Source organism: Crocodylus porosus, unplaced genomic scaffold (genome assembly GCF_001723895.1).
Source record: "Crocodylus porosus isolate Cpor-Errol unplaced genomic scaffold, CroPor_comp1, whole genome shotgun sequence".
In the NCBI taxonomy this organism is placed as follows: domain Eukaryota; kingdom Metazoa; phylum Chordata; order Crocodylia; family Crocodylidae; genus Crocodylus; species Crocodylus porosus.
The window spans coordinates 181,918,694-181,941,132 of record NW_017728906.1 but is presented as its reverse complement, the minus strand read 5'-3'; the positions used below and the strand labels follow the sequence as shown (position 1 = coordinate 181,941,132).

Genomic DNA, 22,439 nt, shown 5'->3' with positions numbered 1-22,439 from the left:
CACCTCTCTTGCAGTGGAGGGGCGAGCTGTCAAAGGCTGCAATGTTACAAATAGCTACGTTGCAAACTAAACTACATGCGGATGTGGTTTAGTTTGCAATGTAGCAAACTCATTTAAATCATAACCCTTCCCCCCCGCGCATATACATTATACCACAATTAAACCACAAAAACGGCCAATTTTCATCACATGTACAAGCAGCCTAGGTGTAGGGAAGGATGAAAGAGACATAAAAAGGAGGGTTTAAAGGAAATCTAAGTTTTGCATTTCACTTGGCTTTTCAGATGTAGGCAGCAGACAGGACATTTTTCCACCAGTAGGAATCTTTCCAGGAAAAGGAGCAGCACAGACATTCAGCCCACTGCCACCCCTCTCCCCTGCTGTTTGTACCTTCACCAAACTGTGATGGCAGTCTGGGGAGCAGGCTGGGAGAAAGGAGCAGCTGCTCCTCTGCTCTTATTGCTGGGAGCAGAGTGAGGGAGCAACAGGCAACACTGCTGCTCACTCCCTGGACTGGGGACCCTGCATGCAGGGGGCAGCTGGTTCCCAGATGGGCTCCTGATGCCCAGGAGCCAAGCAGCATAACAAATCCCACTGCTCCTGAGACTGGGGGTGCCAGTCAGAGAAATAAATAGGGGACTTTACCCCACTACTCTGTAGGGGACTGGAGCAGCAGGGCAATTTCCCAGACCTTTCTTCTGACCAGGCAGTCCCCAATCTGGGCCAGCATAGGGAGCATTGTCTTGTTTCTTTATTCCTTTCCAGACCACACTGGGAGGGGAGTGTACAACCATTCATTTGTGTGGAAGTTTCTCTTACAGGGGAGATCTTGGGTTGACACATGAAAGACAGAAGGGGCATGTTCCCACCAGCAGAAATTGAGCGAACACTTTCACGCTTATTATTTCTATGGCCCTTCTTCTAGAAGACGTAATTGCTGTATGTAGCCCAAGCCAAACCCACTGACAGCAGCAATGTCAGTTGGATATTTCTTTTTGGGTTAATCTTATCAGGTCCTCTCTCAGGTGGAAAGTGGTGAAGGTACAAGGGTGCCATGGTGGATTCTGGGGTCCCAGGAGATGGTTAAGTTAGGAGCCATAATAGTAAAGTTCATTTTTCCCAATCCCTTTTTCTGAGCACCAGTGTCAAATTATAGATCTTAAAAACCATGATGGGAGAGTAGCTCCTCCTTTCATTATTTTGATCACGAGCTTCTGAAGCACATTTTTGTCCATTGTTCTGTAACCCCACAGTCTTCTTGTTCACCAGCCATAATTTTAATGTAGCCCAGAGTAGGATTTGCTTGGGCTAAATTGTAGATTTACCTTTTCTGTCCTTATAAACAATGTTATGAAACAAGCTGAGTTAGACTTTTGTGACTTTTGGCAATCTAGGTTGCTCTTCATTACACAATATGTATATGAGAATTTACATGGAAGCATATGGGCATGCAGGATAATGGTTTAAGAAAAAGTGTGCCAAAATATGTGTTTGTCTGTATATTCCAAGTAATTGTGCATGTTATGACAAAAATAGCTTTGGGTGGCATTAATTAAAATTGAAAACATGTATATGTGCTTTCTTAAATCGGGGACAGACTATCCATTAACATTTTAGAAGCAAAGAAAAGTGCAGAATTGTGTTCTGTACTTTACTCATCATCATTTTCTTATTGGAGAACAATGAAAAAGCAAATAAATCCATATGCTGCACTATTACATATTTAGAATTATATTTTGTATCCCAGGAGTAGGATAAATACCACATAATGGTACCTAAACATTTGTGAAAGACCTTTCATTATTTTTATTATGCAGTAAATATTCTATACAGCACATGTAAATTGCTAGCAGGCATTAACACTGTGCCTTGGGGTGAATGAATTTATTTAATATACACCTTCCCTTTTTAACATACATTTTTCATAGCATTGTTAGGCATTTACATAGTATTAGCATATGCATGCAGTAATTCTACAGAAAGTATTTTCAGGGTCATTACGCTGTATGTACCAGTATGGTGCATAAATGAAAATTGTGCACTTCAAACCAGAGAAAAATTCTTTAATGGTAAACAGGAATAAAAAATAAGAACAAACACAGTTCTCCCTTACTAAATAGGTAAATAGGTTTTGTTAAGAAAAACCTCATCTGGAGGTCAATATATTCTGTGCCATTTAGAAAGATATTCTGTAACATGCCTTGTTTCCTGTTGGGTTTTTTATACAAAGGCTGCATGAATTACTCTACTTTAATTTAATTACTGCAGTTGAAAAAGGCCCTGTTTTTGTTTAGATTAAACAAGGGAGTCTGTGAGAGAGGCTAGGTACGTCTTTGGCCGCCGCCGGCCCAACCTCTCCACTAGGGACCGCTCGCGGGAAGACAAAGAGTGACTCACCCCAGTTTGGATGAACGTATGCATCTGTCTCGCCTGCCATGACTTGGATATTGATCTGTACCGGTCCAGTTGGTTTGGTGCGTACAGTCCAGAAATGAGACTCTCCTCTTCCCTGGGGTCCCTGGGTTCTGAGGGCTCCCCCACCCCTACACCCTTGCCCGCTCCACCGGGAAGGACCGTCTGACCGGATCGGTCATCTGCTTATGATGCTCCAGGATAGCACCAAAATAAAGCGCAGTGAAGTCAACGGAAAGAAAATCACGGCTGAGGGCATCTAGGGTGTACCGCTGCCTTCACATCTCAACTGCTGGCCCCAGTGCTACCTTGTCTGCCAAAGGGTGGGAAAATCACCCCCTGTTTACTCCGCAACGGGCTGCTTTGCCCACATCACCCGAGGAGAAAAGAAAAAATGTACCGGCGACTCCTTCATCCCCAGCGTCCACCCTGTTGCCGTCCACTACGGCTCCAGCCCGTACAGGGTCCCTGCTGCTCCTTGCGGCGTTTAGCGCTCTTTGACCTTGCTGGGCCCGCTTCCCTGGGTTTTGAGCCCCGCTGGGGAGCCCTGCTTACCCCAGAAGGTCCGACCGCACTTCCAAAAGGCTCGGATCTGCTGGAGAATGCTCCTGCCGGCGTCGGCTCCAGCACCTGCTGCTTCCGGATCTGCTGCGCCACTGAGCTGCTCTGGTGCTCTTCTTATGCCGGTCTGGGTCGCTCCAGCACCTGCTGCTTCCAGGTCTCTACAGGAGGTAAGTTTCCGCTGCCCGCCATAAGCCACAGCGCGCAAGCTGCACCAGGTCGCGTCAGCTTGGGACTCCCCCGAGCCCGGCACCTTCTTCACCCCCTTACAGAGTCTAATTTGCTTGCACCCCTGGGCTAGATCTGGACTGAGGGGTCCTTCTAGGATGGACCTGGATTGAGAGGAGCTCCTTGCTGGATGCAAACCTGGAGGCAGTGGCAGGATTAATGGAGGAAAAAAATCACAGCATGGGAGTTAGCAACTATCACTTGCCCCCCACACTGCCAACACATGTGCTCATTGGGACTCATGTGGAGTCAGGCCCCACCTCCATTTGCTTTGCCCCCAAATTCCTGCCTTCTCTGGAAGCCGTTTTGGCTTGTTGAAATAGCTCCCTAGGCTGAATCCAGTCTTCAAGCTTTATATTCATATGACCGTAGTAAAGAAAGACTGTAAAGGACCTCATTGAAGTCATTTAGTCCATCCCCCTGTTCAAGGCAAGATTCTCCCTAACAAAATCATCTCAGCTAAGTGTCTGTCTAACCAGCTTTTGAATGTTTCCAGATTCCAAAACTTCTCTAAGTAGCCCATTCTCTTGCCTGGCCACTCTCATAATCAGGGGGTTCCTAATCTCCAATCTATTTCCTCTGGTACAGTTTGAGGGTATTGTTCGTAGTCTTGTCCCCTATGACCACAGAGAAAAGTCTGTCTCCATCCTCCCTCTAATTGTCCTTCAGGTATTTAAAGTCTGTTATCAAATCACCCCCAATCTTTCCTTCTCCAGATTAAATATCCCTTGTTCTTTTAGACTTTCCTTATAAATCATTCTTCTCAAGCCTTTGGAAAGCCTTCCAGTTTGACCTCCCTAGATAAAACCTTTTCCTATTTCACCTAATTAAAACAGGGCGTCCTAATTTTAAAATACAAAGCAAAAACTAAAATACAACTGTTCATCAAAGACTTTGAAATAATTGACCTAAATAAATTAACATCTTTGCTGAAAGCAGTAGGGTTTTTTTTCCCCATGTACATAGATAGGATCCTAGAATGGCAGAGACATGCACACACGGAAATGGATAGAGAAGTTGACTAGTGAGAAAAATGAGATGTGGGGGGACCTGAGAGAGAAGTGAAAAGGAAGAGAACCAAAGAAGGGAAGAGGAAAAGCATTATGTGGAAGAGAAAGATGTGGAAAGAGTGTTCTCAAGCTGTAAGTGGAGAAGGAAATAATGGAGAGGTGAGCTTCAGACAAGGCTGAAACCACATTCTACAGAAAAGGCAGAGAGAAACTAGGTGGAAATAAATAGAAACATGCACAGAAGAAGGAAGCAAAAAAAGGTAAAAAAAGGTGGGTTGCAAAAAGATGGGGAGGGAATTAAAGGAAACCCTGTAAGACAGGGCAGTTACTCTTGTGGATGTTAGGAAAGGATATAGGTCCACCAGGACACTGTCCCAAGGGGCCTGTTTACTTAAGAAACTTTGAACATCTCTAAGTATGATGGACAGTTATATTTCTGAGTAAAGCATTTTAATCATTTGAGCATTCATGCTTCAGTAAATTTTATGTGTTCTTTATTTAGCACTTTTTTCCTCTAGATAAGGAGAATGGACAAACTAGTGTTTGTATAGTTGTTGCCCAAAGCAGATTTCAGTCCTGTTCAAGTCTTCCGATAGCTCTCTGAGTACATGCCCTAGGAGCTGATGGATTTTAAAACCCTTCTGAATTTCCCACAACAGAAAGCTTCAGAAGTATTTATGAAGTGGTAATACAGATACATTTCTTAGTTGTTCCAGATCCATTGGAAAATACTGTCACAACACTCCAGTAAAATACACAGGATTGCTCCACATTTAAATCCAAAAGTCTGATTGGAAGTTGTGTAGATCTATCCAAACTAATATTCAACTATGTCAGGAACCAACAGTGGTCTAGCTGCATCAGCATAGAGTACAGCTGTCAGATGCTTGTCCACGGTACCATGGAAGGCCTGTGTAGTTTGCACTGAGACCTGTACAGCATAAGAAAGATTGCTACTGGAACCACTAGTTTAAAGTTAGTTCCAGAATGTCTTACCTGAGCTGCAGTCACAGCTGTGGATTCCAGCATAGACATACTCAGTGTGATAAACCTACCATAAAATGGATTTATATTATACTACATTGTTTCAGGTGATTGCTTTTATCAGTGAAAGCATCGGCTAATTTACACTATTCAATATTTCTTCCTCTCAGAGATTTAATACATGTTTCTTTTAAAAATGTTAACAAGTCCAAAATATTGTATTAGTGATGATGGGAGCATGTTTGACCCTAGAGGAGTGCAGCTTTTGACCCTAGAAAATCCCTATGAGGTACTACAAAGAAAGTGAGACTTGTGAGAAGTAGCATGATTAATTGGATAGTGGAATGAGCAAAAAGTGAAGATAAACATGGTTTTATGTTTGTTCTTTTCCTCCCCACCTGTTTACATTTCAGCCAGTCACTTACAGCCTTGTTACAAGTTATGCTGTGAGCTGCTCAAACGTTGCTCAATGTTAGCTTGGGTTTGGAGCTGTCACACAGTCAGTTCATAGTTTCATAGTTTCTAGGATCAGAAGGGACCTGAGCAGCTCATCAAGTCCGCCCCCCTGCCATAGCAGTAAAGAGTACGGGGGTCAAATGACCCCAGCACGGTGATTGTCTAGCCTTGTCTTAAAGACCCCCAGGGCAGGAGCCAGGACCACTTCACTTGGAAGTTGGTTCCAGATCCTTGCTACCCTGACCTTGAAGTAGCACCTCCTGATATCTAGCCTAAATCTACCCTCTGCCACCTTGTGACCGCGTTATTTCTAGTCACTCCTGGTAGCGCTTGGGGGAACAGGGACTCCTCACCCAATGCCTGCTGGTCCCCTTTGACTAGTTTGTAACAGGCCACTAGATCCCCCCTCGGCCTTCTCTTGTGGAGGCTGAACAGGTTCAGGTCCCTGAGCCTCTCTTCATAGGGCCTGCCCTGCTGCCCCCTGATCATGCAAGTGATTTCCTCTGTTGTCCGCATCCCTCTTGAAGTGCGGTGCCCAAAACTGGATGCAGTACTCCAGCTGTGGCCTGACCAATGTCATATAGAGGGGGAGTATCACTTCCTTGGACCTGCTTGAGATGCATCTGTGGATGCATGACAAGGTGCATTGGCCTTCCTGACTGCATCCCCACACTGCCGGCCCATGTTCATTTTGGCATCAATGATGACTCCAAGATCCTTTTCTGTCTCTGCACTGACGAGAAGGGAGTTCCCCAACTTGTAGGTATGGTGCTGGTTCTTCCTCCCCAGGTACATCACCTTGCACTTATCAGCGTTGAGTCCCATCCTATTCTCATCCGCCCACCCCTGTAACCTGTCTAGGTCTGATTGCAGCCTATTCCTCCCTTCTAGTGTGCCCACTTCCCCCCACATCTTAGTGTCATCAGCAAGTTTGAACAGGGTGCTTTTTACCCCCTCATCCAAGTCGCTGATGAAGATGTTGAACAGTGCAGGCCTGAGGACCGAGACCTGGGGAACCCCACTGCCCACATGTCTCCAGGTCGAAAATGACCCATCCACTACCGCTCTGTGAGTGCGGCCCTCCAGCCAGTTGGAGACCCATTTGACTGTGTGGGTGTCAACACTGCAGTCCCCCAGTTTTTTAATGAGAGCGGGGTGAGAGACAGTGTTGAAGGCCTTCCTAAAGTCCATAAAGACTATGTCCGCTGCTACCCGTGCATCTAAGGATTTGGTGACCTGGTTGTAGAAGGCCACCAGCTTGGTCTGGCAGGACCTGCCTCTAATGAACCTGTGTTGGTTGCCCCTAAGCACCCTGTTCTAGGAGCTGGAACCAACTTCCAAGGGAAGTGGTTCTGGCTCCTACCATGGGGATTTTTAAGAAGAGGCTTGATGACCAGCTGACTGGACTCATTTGAGTCCAGTCTTTTCTCCTGCCCAGGCGGGGGGTCGAACTTGAAGATCTACAAGGTCCCTCCCGACCCTACTTCTATGATTCTATGATAATCTCCCCCACTGGCCCCTCATGTACATGTGCCAGGATAATTCTCTCAAAAAGCTTACCCAGGATCGAGGTAAGACTAACTGGCCTATAGTTCCCCAGGTCCTCCTTCCTCCCTTTTTTGAAGATGGGAACCATGTTGGCCCTCTTCCTGTCCTCTGGCACCACACCAGAGCACCACGAGTTCAGCAGGGGCCTGGAGGGCTGAAAGGTAAGAACTTTCACCCTCCCATTCTGGACTCCCCCAGCCCCTCCCCACTGACTTGTACCTACCTGTGCTGTCTGTCCCAGGGGATCAGGGAGGGAAGAGTTTACCAGCAGGTTATCTCTTTCCCGCCTGTTCCCCAGAACAGCCACAAGTAAGCAACCACAAGTAAGTGAGGGTGGGGGCAGTGAGGGGGGATCTTGGGTGCAGAGACAGTGGGGAGGGAGACAATGAGCCTGATCTGGGCCATTGAGGGACAGGGGAGGTAGGAGAGTGTTTATACAACGCTGGGGTGGGAAAAGTCCACCCTGCCGGCTGGATTTGGCCCACCGCAGACTCCATTTCCCAGAAGCCCCTGTCCACATCATTGTGGCTGGTTTCCATGAAGACCCCAGGAGGGGTGGGACCTGACAGTGGGGTGGGGGCCTGGGGTTTCCATGGAGATCAGCCCAAGCAGCACTGGCAGGGCATACGGCTAGGGTTACCATATTTCCAAGTCCAAAAAAGAGGACACCTTTTATGGGGGTTGTGGGGGCAGTAGGGGGAATATGATGGTAACGGGGGCAATGCTGGTGCCCCTCACTCCTAACGCACAGTCACCTGTCATGTCCCCCGTACCCTTGATGCCAGATCTGCAGCCCCTGCCCCACCCCCGCCAGCCTTGCCAGTGCCCCTCACTCCCGATTTGCAGCCCCCTGTCCTGGTCCCCAGCCCTGACAGTACTCCTCACTCCCAACCTGCATCCTCCTGCCCTGCTGGTGCCCCTCACTCCTGACCCACAGTCTCCTGTCCACCAGCCCTGCTGCCCAAGCAGGTCCTGTGTTGTGTGGGTGCCCACTCTCTCTTACACTGTTTATCTTTCTCACTGGACCCCGGGCCATGACCCCCAACAACCAATCCACAAACGGCCAGCCAGGGAGAGCAGAGGAACAGCCAAAAAACCCGGACATTTGTCTTTTATTTTTAAAATCTGCCAGGATGCAGCAGAGAGAGACAAAAAAGAAGACATGTCTGGGAAATCCTGGACATATGGTAACCCTACACGCGGCTAGGTGGGGAGCTGCTCCAAGGCTGGGATTTTGTGATGGTGATAGTGTGGTCTGGAACTGGGGCAGAACCATGATCTGCTGCTTGCACACCCCACGCAGGGGTGTGCAGGCAGCAGATCATGGCTTTACTGTGACTCCAGACCAAGATTCCCTCTAAGGTGCGTGCATGCGCGGCTGCGCACAACTAAAAATGTGGCTGCACACAGCCTTTTCAAGGCCACACACCAGCCCCCGGCATCACCCTCCATTCCTGCCTTGCCTCACCTTGGGGAAGAGCCACTGCCTGGCCCCAGTGAGGCTTCGCTGACTCTGGGACACTGCTCCGCTCCCCATCATGGCCTCAGGGGGCATGTTCCAGAGCCAGTGTAGTTTAGAGTGGTATAACTTTGAGCTCCCTAAAAAGTGCTTAGAACTAGTGTCAGGTGTTAACATGTAGACAATGCAGATATTAAGAGCTCCACAAGCTACCCAAAATTGCCATGTAACAGGGCCCTTAATCTTTCTGTGTCCCTATCTCACCTGTATCTGTATTTTCAGCATAATTAATGTTGGAAGTTCATGTCAGAGACTCTCTTATATTTTGGTACACTGGCTAGCAAAATGGTGCCATGATCTCAGAGAAAGTGTAACGGCAGTGCAAATGTAACTTTCAACAAATATCCTGTCCTACGACAATGTTTAGGGAAACATGATCAAATAGCTACTTCAAAAGGATGTGTTTAAAATTTCTGCATAAGGATAGCCATTCAGGTATCTATACTTTCAGTTGTATTGATATAGGACATACAATGATCAATTTAGTTTAAAAATAATTTTTTTTGGAAAAAAATGGTGTTGAAAACAGTATTGGGCCAGGTGATCTAGAGTGTGTTGCATTTCTACTGGTGGAATTGTAGTTCCAAGTGTAAGTGTACAGGTGTTCAAACAATTTCTATCAGACCAAAAATGGAGAGTGCAGTAGAAACTTTTACTTTGTTGGATGAGGTGGAAGTTGCCTCTGGTAGAATATCTTCTGGAGGAACAAATATTTGTATACTTACCTGATAGAAGCTGCCGCACTGTCCTCCAGCATCCCTGTGTTCCTTACTGTACCCCTCAATTCCTCCCTCCCCAGAGAAACAGTCTGTGATTCAGCCAGACTCCACTTCTCCAGCCAAGTCACAAACCAAACTCCTTCCTTTATTGGTCCAAGGGTTAGGAAAACCCAGCCCCTTTCCACAGCTCTGGGGCTATGCAGTTTTTACCTTCAACCCTGAGTAGGTGAGTGAAAGCAAATCACCAGCACCCTCTGGATCCTCCAGCACCCACCAAACTAGACATCACAGACCCTAGAGATCTGGTTCACCATTCCCTGAACCAGATCTGCCTTCCCCTGCTGATGATATGGACTGGTCTATCCCCACCTCCACTGTTCCTTGAACGCAGCCTGAACCCAGAAAGGGGCAAGGTCCTGGACCCACCAGACTCCTCCCCTCCATACCAAAACAGCATTGACATATCCCTGCCTGGAATGGAGCCTTTCCAGAAGAGATTGGCAACCCTACCTCAGCTCCTGACCTGGTGGTGGGGCTTTTTGCAATGTAGCTCTATCTGCATCATGCTCTCAGTCCTCTATGAACATACCCCAGCTTCAAAGACTGGCAGACATGCTCTTAGTCTGCTGTCTGACAATTTGACAGCTGAGAGGGAGGGAGAAAGGGGGTGTTGTGTGTGGGGAAGGTGGGGGACGAGGGGCAGGCAGAGTATTCAAACAATGTATTTTATTCCTTTAGTTATCTTTTATTACACAAACTTTAACATAGTCTCAGCAGTCAGTATATAATAGTTCCTGTAGCAGAAGAAAATCCTGTGAGAATTCAGTGTCTAGCGGCAATCTAAAAATTTAAAGAAAGAGAAAAAAGAAAGAAGAAAAAGAGAATCACCCACCAAGCCTGTACTAACTATAGCAGATTGTTCACAGTGACAGGATTCTTCACAATGAAAATTTTGGGGGGGTCTACTGTATGTTAAAGCTGTTAGAGTAGAGTACAGTTCAGCACTTCTAGAATACTTAAAATAGATTTGATACATAACAGTTTCACAATATGCATTGCATGTCTTTAAAGGCTAATGTTGGGGGCTGCACTTCAGAATTTTTATTGTTCACTTTGTGCAAATCAAGTGTTTACCTTAATATAAAATGCTTGCTTTGAGAATAGTGGGCCTAACTTTCTTTAACTGCCACTAGTTGTATATTGGTGCAACTCCACTGATTGACATTAAGTGCTGTATACACACATTCAAATAACCTGGGAGAATTCCCCCAGGTTTGCTCTCCAGTGACTTACTTAGAGCCACGTGTACAGACATTCAAATACTGAGTCTCTGTAACATGCAGAGCTCGCAGTGCAGACACTGTGTAGACAAGGGGTGGGTCCATGCACACATTTCAGTGCACTCTGCTGGCTTTCTTAATCTGCCTGGTAATGGATCACAATAGTTCATAGGGCACCCCTGAGTAGCTGACCCAGACTGCCCATGGTCAGCTTGCATTTCCCTGCAGCACATTGTGGGGGGGATTGCAAAAAGGGTGTGTTCTGAAACAGCAAAGTTGAGAACACTGTCTCCATGGGAGGGAGGAAGAGGGAGAACCTAAAAGAAGCCACAGCATGTACAGCCATTTGCTGTCCCAAGAGAAAGTCTCTTGGTAGTGATTTAATGCTGGTGGTTCTCAGGTTATTTTTCTCATGGGATGGCCATTTTTACCCTGGGAGAAAAAACCTAAATATCTATATACTCATGGTTTCTCTTGGGGGAGCAGTGCCTCTTCCAGTAGAAAATGAATGTCTGTATGAGGCCATTTGAGGCTTTCCTGATTTATACCAGTGTAACTAAGAAAAGAATTAGGCCTTTGTTTATACATAGAGCAATGAGAGAGAATATGAGGGATACTTCCCTTTCAATATCACACTCAAGTTTGATAAAGGAGAGGAACTACAGTTCCCAGAAGAATAGCTAGTTTTCTACCCTAGCGAATGGACGTGTAATCTCTGAAGTATGAAGGTGAAGCTCATTTGGAGATTTCTATCTTGAACATAAAGCCTAGAACTCACAAGCTGAAATTTACTACTTGAAATCACCAGCAAGAGTACTGGATATACTAAGACTTTGTGGTATTCTTTTAAAGCTGCAGAAAGTCATTCATATTCCACTTATTTTTTAGCTATTTGCATCAGTACAATGATGAGTTGTTCAATAATTTGAAGGGGAATAGGACACTTGAATCAATAATTCATAAAGCTGAATGATAAAACTAGTACAGCAAGTTACTGAAATGTCAGCATGCAGTGCAAGACCAATAAGAAAAGAGTCCTCTTTTCACAGAGAACTGAAGTCATTGTAACTCAGAACGCACAAGTACAAATCTAAACATTTAGAGGCAGCCACAAAATATTGAAAAGCTGTTCTCTTGGGGCACCTTGGAGGAATTCATTTTTATAATGCAGCAATCATTTATCATTACTCCTAGGAGAGATGGGATTGAGTCTTTGCACTATGGTGTTAGCATAATTAAGGCCTCTGTATTTCTACCATTTCCTAAAGAAGCAAGAGGAAGTTTTATGTAGTTGTTCATAAACTTTACAGTTTAATTCCCTCCTTCCTTTCCCCATTAGATCTTCTAGCAGCTTATTTTGTTCTTATATAAATCAGACTGCCTGTTGGCTTATACCTGCACATGCAAAGATGTACACATGTCCATATCTACCTTTTAATTATCATATTTTAAAGAGTTTATCTTACTTTTGAAGGGCTGTACACATTCTGATTACATGTATAGGTGTGTTTGTGTGCATGTGTATGAATATATGCATGTGTATAAGCAAGAAGAGAATCACGTCTTCTGTTTTATATTATGCTATAGCTGTCACCATTCCCGTTCTGTCTCTTGTGTAGAGGTATAAGGTATTATGTAACAAATACAGCTCATGGTGAGTAGTTACATGGATTAAATTTCCAGGTTAAGTGTATCATAAATCAATTAAGTACAAAAAATTGTTACTTGCATCTCAGCTTCATGTTCAAAGTGGTTAAATATTAAATGATATGTTTCTTTTGATAAATGCTCCTCAAGCTGAATTTACTGTTGTTTTAGACTACTAGAACAGTAGTAAGCAACTACAATATGCTGGCAACTCTTCCCTCTTGAATGTAGAGCTGGTGCATATTACATTCTTTGACTGTTCACAACTCTTTATGAGCGGCTGTACCACTATTAAGTGGACGGTAGTTGAGTGTTATCACAGTTATGTGTGGAATCATAGTTAAGAGCGATGGCACATGGTCAATAGCTGATCAGACTGCATACAATGGTCATTGTGATGAGCCTGTCATCATCATAGGTAACAGGATAATGGTTGCACAGAAGATGGAACATGATGTTTTATGTGTCATAAGCACTTTCTGCTACAAATTTCATATCATCTTGCAATGCGTGAGAGGTTTGCTACTGCTGTTGCTGCTGCACCTTTCATGTTGTATGCATTTCCTTCCCTATGGCACACAAGTGGTGTTCAAAAATGCCTACATTAGGGGTGTGTAAACCTGTGGGCCGGATCTGGCTCATGGAACTATTGGATCTGGTCTGTGGATGTGGGGTTTTGGTGACATTCAGCATGTGGGGAAGAGATCAAGGAGCTGTCTCAAGAGTGAGATACATTTCTTGGACAATTGATTCTTACCATAAGAGTCCAATGCCTAGGCTGCTTCACTGTCTCAAAGGATGTCAGATTGATAAAAATAACAAAGGGTCAATGTTTTCGTTTAGTACTTCTGAATTTTCAGAGTGGTGAAGATCATGTCAACCATTGTATTGTTTACCCAGAATCTGCACTGAGATTCTGGAAGCTGCTTTTCCACAAGATGTAACAGTAATTGGTTGAGGAGAATCCAGGAGAGTCTCTTCCCAGAAGAGAGATCCTTCTATAGCTATTACAGTCAGATATTTTTCCTTTGCAGTTATTGCTGTTGAGGGTGCTTACAACCTTTAAGTCTTCAGGGCAATCTCTGTATTCTAAATTGGACAGAAATTGTTACTGCAATTGCTGAATTAGGAACTTGAAATTAATTGACCTTGTTGATTTTAGCAGAGATGCCCTCCATATCAAATATCATACTGTCTTTCATATATTCCACCATGGTGTCAGCTTCACAGGTAGCTGGCAGCTTAACCAAGACTTTGTGAAGGGTGCAGACCAGTATCTGTATCGAGAATATTATGAAAATTGTTACCTTTGCTCTCTGTATTCAACACATTTTTATTTTCTCTTGACTGTTGTCATCACATCCTAAACCCAGAAAAGAACAAGTGCATGTTGTGGTTGTCAGTGTGCCTACAATTTACCAGCCTTTGCATTCCACTGTAGATCTTTCCTCAGACATAACTGGATTAGGCTTTATGGCAAACCATCCTATAAACCAGTTTGTCAGCAGTTGAGTCTGAGCAAGCCAGCGCAGCTTGATGAGCTCGCCAAGCCCTCACAGTTTGATTGTTGTTTTTGTTTTTATCAAAAGCTGAATAACTGCATCATTGTCATCAAACTACTCTTGGTATCACCTTGATATAAAGCCAACAGTTTGCTCAAGCAGCACATGGTGTCATGTAAAGCTTGTCTTTTCCCTCAAATTTGGCATAATCAGAAAGGATTTCAGCTGCAGAGGCAGCAAGCTTCATGCACAGCCTTCCCTACCACTTACCACTTAATTCTCTTTATCATTTCCAACCTCTGTGGTTGCTTTGTAGATGGTCTGTATAACTGAGGGAAGTTTTGAGTAAGCATTTTGAGGGGCAGTCATGCAATGGACTGTCCAGCAATAGGCAGTTATTCTGCCATCAGTCAGATTCTTGTTGTAAAGAGACATTGGAGAGATTTTGAATGCATCGAAGATGCCTTTGTTCTTGTTCAGCTTTCAGAACATGATTGGCAACTTGTTCATGGTATGCAGCCTAAGCAGCCAGTTGTATTGGCACTTCCAATTCTGTCTGCTTAACACACAAGGCTAGGCTCTGGCACACTTAAACACACACACATTGAAGTATTCTAGAATCACAGCATTCTCCAGTTTTGGGAAGGAATGAACAATGCTCAGGTTAATGTATGGCTGTATCATAGTGGGTACATAAGCATGTATGATGGTTGCATACAGTCACGTGAAAGAGAAGGCATAGCTGTATGATTTTCTCATTTATGCCCTTTGGTTTATTATCTAGATTAATGATAATGTTGTTGGATATCATAAAGCCACAGCCAGGAAGTCAGCACTCCTCAGTTGTGTACCTTCACCAAATGGGGTACTGTGAATTTTACATAATCATTTAGGTAACATCTGCTTTTGGCCTGGGGACTTCCATGATAGATGCTGTTATTCAAAGCTGTACTTGACTGAGTTCGACATGAAGTTTGTTGAACACTAAATATGTATAATTCTGATTTTGTAGCTCTTCAGTTTATGGTGTGTTCTCTTGATTTGAAATTGTTTTCAAACAATACGGCTACATTATGCTTGAGTAATGGCATTATTTTGGCTTTAGACATAATGGTAATCAGAATTAAATGTCTGCATCAGAATCATACAAAGAGGATGTTTTGTTTAGTTCAGTTTTGTTTTTGCTGGTACACAGCATAAGGCATTGACAAAAACATCCCTAATAGCTGTCTTAGTAGTAGGCAGGACAAAAATGATATAGTCAGAATGACATGCTTGATGTTAGCTGAAGCAAAGAAAAGCTCTTTCAGTTGCTCTTCATTAACTCCTTAAGAGATCTAAGCCATAGTTTAATTGATTTTTTTCAGATTGTTCTAAAAATGCGTTGTAAAAATCCAATGCTAGTATTATAAATCTGAAAATTAAGACTATAAACAGCATGTAAAATTTGTGAGGAACTACATAATTTTAAAACACAACCTTTGAGGAATTGTTCTTAAAGCCACCATCTTTTTCATTAAAGCTTTTCTTGGAGAAACCAACTGGATTCTTGATTTCAAAAGATCTATATACCCCAGTGTTCTTTTCAAAATATAATGTGCTTTCACATACAATAGGGCCTTATTTCCCATTGTTAATGTTCACTAGGTTTTCAGCTGAATCAGGAGAGAATTGATTATGTGGTGCTTTTCACAGGAGACCTCTCTTGTGGATTTGAACTTTCATGGAGAAGACAAGTAAGGTGATTGCAATGTTTGTGATGTGATGGTGTCTGAATTGCTGCTGCTTCTATTAATAAGTTAGAAACTGAAATATTTTGTATTCCAAAAAGTACATATCTTACGCAGCACCATCCCAAGTATAGCCTATTACAATTAGCCAAAGGAATCTTTTGGGACCTTTCACAATGTATTTTAATTCTGGTTTTTATCTACCAGGTTAAACAAATGATTAATGCCCTCAAGGAAGCAGATTATTTGGAAAGCATTTCTGATTTTCCCAGCCCTCATGGTGATCTGGGAGTCTCAGTTGGCCCATTGTAAAAGTGAGGATTACATGAACTGGGCATCATTGGAAGTGGGGATCTTAGATTGTGATTCCAGCCCTTGCTGGATCCTATGTAAATATTTAGCTAGTGCTTTATTTACTGCATTTTCTTAAGCAGTTTATGATAAAGGACAATCTATCAGTCACAGTGGTAGTCTTTTGGCAATGATTATAAAATTTTCGACAGCAGATGGTTTAAACTACACTATTTTAATCTTTCATGAATTCATCTTTGAGTTTTCCCACAAAATGGGTAAGTTGTTGCTCTGTATCCCAGTGGGAGGACTGTGTGGTTTCATCATTGTACAACCCAAGTATTAGTGCAGCACGCAGAGAATGCGTTTTGCCTATAGTATATGTTTTTGATACTGAGTTTACAAATTTATGCCAAAACAGATCTGACTTCCCACCTGGCAGAATCATCCATAAGCTTAGAAAGGTTTAGCAGGTCTGCATGAAGTGCTTTGCCAAAATTATTCCAGTTTCACGATAGGTATGGAAAATAGGGTCAGTATTAATATTATCACATTGTGATGCTTTCTGTTGCAACACTAAAAGAACACAGAAGCTTTTTGATAAAAAAAATCTATGAAAGAAGCCTATATTACAAATGAAAAACATTGTAATGGGGTAAATTATGGGGTAGCTTCAGGGATGATTCTAGTCCAATTTGTTAGTTAAGGAGTAAGTGCATCTGAGATTGAAAAGCACCTTGCAGACCGGGTGGGTGTATGCAATTTATAAATAAGACCATCTATTGTGGCTTTAATGTCTTCTTATAAGCTGTGTTATTTAGACACTTGTAAATGTCCAGTAGCAATGACTTTGCTCATAAAACATATGCAACTTTAATTGTTTTTGAGAGAGAAAAATACCTACTATATGGTGTTTCTGCAACTGCCATAAATCTTTATAAATTGCACAGTTTCCAAGGGTAGACTTGGGGATTTAAGATAGAGCTGTAGCTGAAAACAACTCTATTTTGCCCAGTGTGTGTTTTTATTTATTTAATTCCATTTACTTGGCAGGGAAACCACATGAGATTAGAACTTGTTTTCTTGCTTCACCTATGGGCTATCAGTTCATACATGCATTAAAATAACAGTTATATAAGCCAACATGCTTACATCACTTTTCGAATATAAGCAAGCTACAATTACGAGAGCAACCAATATCAGTGCGGGCGTGCGTATGCATGTGTGCATGTACACATGCACACAAAGAATTGTTTGTGTAGCAAGTATAGTAGCATACATGTGTAATTAGAGTTTTAAACTACTAATATAGACTGCTGCTCTTTAAACTGTAGGTACAGTACAGTAATTTGTTCCATGAACTGTGAAAAAATTATGGAAAAGTCACCTTTTCTTACTGGCAGTTATTTTGTCAATTTGAGCACAAACTGGATTTTATTATAATGGATAATTAAATGCCCTAATGTTGTGATGTCTTTAAGAACATTTTATATAGCAATTTTCATCTAAAGTGATCCTGTATTAATTTACAAACCAATTATATACAGGAGCTGTGTCTAGAATGGGATGCAGCCATTATTTGAAAAACAAACAGCAATCCTGGTAAACAGTTTAAGACTTGTAAAGAAATTGTTAGCTGACTGCAACAGCAGAGAAAATTTTAGTTGGACAGAATTTAATTAACCAAATTGGAATTTAGCTATAAAGGTGCTGCACACGCTATTATTTTTTTTTTTAAAGTCACACATACCATATGGAAATATATCCTGGGTGTGTTAAATAGCTATGTGCATTTGGGATCATTTTTTAAAGAGAGACTGGCTAGTCAAGTGGCTATTATTGAAGAGCATTTCAGTGGAATAATTTTTCACTGAATTGTTGCAGAATAAAGACCTAATATTGTATCAGTTTTTTCAACAATGAATCTGTTTAGTATTGTGGCTGAGTTGATGCATCATGAATAAAATGACCCTCCTTTTGCCTTTAAACTGTTTTTTATCTTCACAAAGTCTGTAGTAGACGAAATCTTGAAGCTCTGAGCTCCATTACATGAGGTATCAGACATGAATACTTTTTATTGGATTCTATTTTATATGGTCTAGCTTTCTTTTGGCAAATTTATATATCTAAAAGTCACCCTGCAGCTCTATACACTGAGGCCCACTTTGGTTTTATGCTAGCTTTAATGAACAAGGTTAACAATAAAAGATTTTGAACTGGTTAGATAACAGAATTACATCTTAAGCTCACTTAGCAGAGTTAATTATTTGTCACCGAAGGGTCTTGAATAGATTTCTTTGACTCATGACACGTAGTTAATCTTTCTATATATCTGTCTAGGACCCTTTGGCATTGTATCTTGAAGGGAAGCCTGAACTACTGTCGTTACTTTTGTATTCATTGTCATAGTTGAAGCTTTGGTATGATCTCTGATTTAACCAGGAAAAGGCAGTAATGATCTAAGCCGGTTCCTCTGTCAAAAGTAGTTAAGCAGGTAATGAAGTTCATTTAGCTGTGCTAAAACCTCTCCAAATCAGAGACTTACTTTCTATGTTCCTACATGGGATTTAACAGCATGCATTTTTGATCGCAGGTGGCTGTAAGGGTCTGAAGAGTCTAAAAATAAATAGAGTACTCACAATGTGCAAGAGCACTCATAGCACAGGTGAGATCCCATGTTGAGGTGCTTAGTGTCTTCTTAAATGTGTGTTAAAAACTGTACTCACAGCTTTGTCATTATCAAAGTCCTTTTGTTAATAGAACAATACTTATCACTACTTTGTTCATTGAACTAAAAATCAGCCAAGAAAGGAGAGTGAAATTCTAAAGAACAGATAATGTGTTCTTTGATGGAATAATGTGCTATATTGGTAGATAAATCTGTATTTATTGGCCTAACTGGAAAAGTTAGATCTCAGCAAAGTAATTTTCCTGTTTATTGGAAAGTCATTAACCATCTTTTAAATAAACATGCATATCTTAAAATAATTGTTGAACTTTTTTTTTTCCAACAAGTCATTCATTTTTTTTCCCAAGGTCTCTTCATATTCTGATTTAACTCAATGGGAGAATGTGGGTGATAGATAAATCCAGAATGTAGGATTGATTATTTCTGTGTACTATCTGTGCCAGATCAGTGTGTGGCAGAATGACAGATGTGCTGAATGGGTCTTTTACCTTTCACATATCCTGGGTCTACTGGGTATTATACTGCTCTTTTACACTTACAGTAAAACAATGTAAGAGCTGCTTGGAAGTATACCATCTACTTACAACCATCATGGCCATTATGGTACTGACTACAGCAAGGAAGCAATGTAATGAAGGTTTGTTCTGACCAATTTCTTTCAGGAACACCGCTGTGATTGGTAGCAAGGGGTGCAGGTAGCAGTGAGGTTTCTTGTGATCATCTGCCTAGCACCAGCAGAAGTGCTCTGCATAGGGTGTGTTTCTTTTCGTTTGATACACAAACTCTGTGAACAAAAGCTCCTTTCTGTATAGCACTGAACAGCTGCTTCCTTTCACATCACTGGCCCGTCTAGTTCTGTATTTCTTATATTATGAGGTAATTACCTCTCTCCTAAACAAAAATGTAATTTGAAATTCCTTACACAATACCTCTATTTGAAAACATTAGACAGCAGGGCTGTTTCTTTAACCCCTATGGGCTCATCTACATGTGATGCAACATCACCATAGCAACATGCTACAGAGACATAGCATCCATGGGTGTCTACATGTGACCAGCAGCTACTTTGCTGTAGCAGTGTGCTCCCCCCGTTATAGTGCACCGCTACGGCAATGTAGCGGCTAAAAATAAATGTGCACCACACATACAGCACATGACAGGTGGTTACTGCAGCGTGCTTTAGTACTAAAGCACAACACAGTAACAATCTCTGTAGGGCAACATGTAGACTCGCCCCATAAGTATTAGGATTTAATTTGGAATTTTAATCTAAATGAACATTTGTAATTATGTTTCCCCACAATGTTAAATGAGTTATTAGGTTGTGCACATTTGAAAAAGGACATCTTCAGAAGGCAGACGGGTATCTTCCTTCAGCTGGTGCCATTACCTATAAGAAAGCACTCTTTTCATAGGCTGTGGATACAACATCATTACCTAGGTTTTACTTTGTAATAAATATGCATTCTAGTGAGAAATAGCATACTACCAGGGCTGTTACAGGGCCTGACTCCAAGGAGCGGAGGAAGCGAATTTGCAGGAAACAAACACTGTACCAGGACTGAGAGAGAGTGTTAGTTATGTTAGTTTGAAGTCCAACAGAAGGCTAGGTAAGGTGCACCTTATAGACTAACTCAGCAGGATGAAATTCGTTATGGAGCTGATAGATAATATCTTCCATATAGTAACTTTTCCACATAGTAGAGTTATCTCTTGAAAAAACTAACTCCCATCCTGGATTTGAATCGTTTACTATACAGTTATTTATTTATTTAACGAATACAAATCCTCAGAGCCAAGAGATAGGCTTCTTGTTAACTGAGTTCCAAGTTATTAATCCGCCTCTTAGTTTGTAGAGGGGACACCGCTCAATAATGTGCAACATTGTTTGTTTACTATACGGTAGGCCTGTGTCTCATGTGTCTGCTCAATTTTATTACATGGTAAAGTCAATTTACTACACAGTAACTGCATCATCTGTCAGCAACCATAGCATTTATTTTTGAGTTCCTATTGTATTTTTCTACTAGTTTGGTATTGCGCAGTAATAATCCCTCCGCCCTACCAAATATGATTAAAAGCTAGTGAATTAACTTTCTAAATATTTGGTTATATATGAAATATGGAAATAATGTGTGCACATAACATATCTCTTATGAAGGGTTTTACATTTTTGCCTTTTTGTTTTGATTCAGACCTTTTTTTTTTTTTTTTAAATATGAAATGCTCCATGAGAATAGATGTTCATGCCCTGGCCAGTTCAAGGTGTTATTAGTTAATGAGAAAAGCAAAGAAAAATAAACTTAGAAAGGCAGCTTTTTAAAGATCTTCTTTAGTAGGAGGAGGGATAGACAGCTGGACTTCCTAAAGTTCTTCTCTTGAATTCAGAACTTTTAGGCACAAGGACTTTCCTCTTTCATTAGCTATTCATGCTCAGCCTTTTTCTCACTTTTATTTATATCTTTTTTTCTTTATTGATTTTAATTAAGTTTATCCTGGGATACTGGGGAAACAAAACTGAAGAGCTATTTTTTTTTTTAAAAAGGCCTCACTGTGCACTCCAAACTCATAATTTAATTTTTAATAACTAGCAATTTAGCAAAATTATTAAAATGAATAAAACTTCTGAAAAGCATATGCAGTATCCTGTTATAAAATGTACAGTGCTTCTTTGACAGTCATGGTTCCTTTGTCTTGTATCCTGGCTTTTGTAAAAATAAATTAAACATTTCCTTTTTGGGGGAAAAGGCTTTTTACAATGTTTGCTATCTATTAAGGAAATATAAGTGTATTTCATAAAGTAATGGTAGACCTCTCAGCTAAGTAGTATATTTATTGTGTCTAGCATTCTGTTGCTGGTACTGCGTTAATTTTGTGCCTTACCTGGTTATGAAAGATGCTACTGATTTTTCTGAGAAATCACAGAAAATAAAAATGAACTACAGATACCCTTTATGTGCTGAGATTATATCTGCATGATTGTGTTCTTAGTTTGACCAGTTAAATTAAGGGTATGGTCCCCGATGCAGAGCTGGAAGTAAGAAGAAAATTAAATTATATTTATTTTATATAAAGCACATACATTTTTATTTTTGTTTATTTTAGGTGGAAGTTTATTAAACTTTTATTATTTTGGATTTAGCATTCAGAACCAAGGTCTAGCCAATGCTTGTTGTGAGTAAAACTGGAGGCTGACTTTTTATGTGTGTGTCTAGTTCTGAGGAACAGAAATGTGTTAATGTGTGTGTGTTTCACGTGAAAATTCAGTATATCTATCTCTGAGCAAAATCACTTCCTTTGTTTTTTTTGATTGCTTTGGTTTTTTAACAACTGGAGAAAATCACTGAAAAATCAATGTTACCTAAAGTGAAATTTACTTTTCATTTTATTGCATTAAGTCACATACTATGGGCCAAGTACTTAAATTGGTGCAAGTTGGAAGTATTCTTGCTATGCTCAGTTGATGTTAGGCAGTTGCAAATGAGCGCAATTTGTGTGTGTGTGTGTGTGTGTGAATCCTAAACTGATTGAGAAAGGAGCTGTAGAACAGCTGCTGACATTGCGAAGCTGGTAAAAACATAGTATGGAAAATGTGTATAGCATTTGAAAATAGGGATATCTTTGCTGAGAAATGAAGGTAATGATACACCCAGTGCAAACTGAACAAAATTATATTCTCTGTTGTCCATAAAAGTATCAGCTGCCAAAGGATGTAGCAAAGGGGAGTTGGGATGACTGAGCTTAAGTTGGCCTCTGCTCATGGAGGGAAAGACTGGGACAGCAAGAAGACACTAAATTAAAGTGGTGGAGACAAGATTAGACTCAGTACTTTAATGTATCGTCTTATGCCATTTGGAGTCAGC

At 41.5% G+C, this 22,439-nt stretch overlaps 1 protein-coding gene across 3 annotated transcripts in view; it reads left to right on the top strand.

The window, feature by feature from the left end:
* Window positions 1–22,439, top strand: part of CNTN5 (contactin 5) — a 983,906-nt gene that overhangs the window by 6,261 nt on the left and 955,206 nt on the right. Inside the window, exon 1 of one of the 3 annotated variants that reach the window (XM_019530290.1) lies at window positions 19,242–19,330. The exons of the other annotated variants lie outside the window; for them this stretch is intronic. The gene's annotated coding sequence lies outside the window, so the exon portion shown is untranslated. Of the gene's footprint in view, window positions 1–19,241; window positions 19,331–22,439 lie in introns of those variants that run through there. 3 annotated transcript variants of the gene reach the window in all.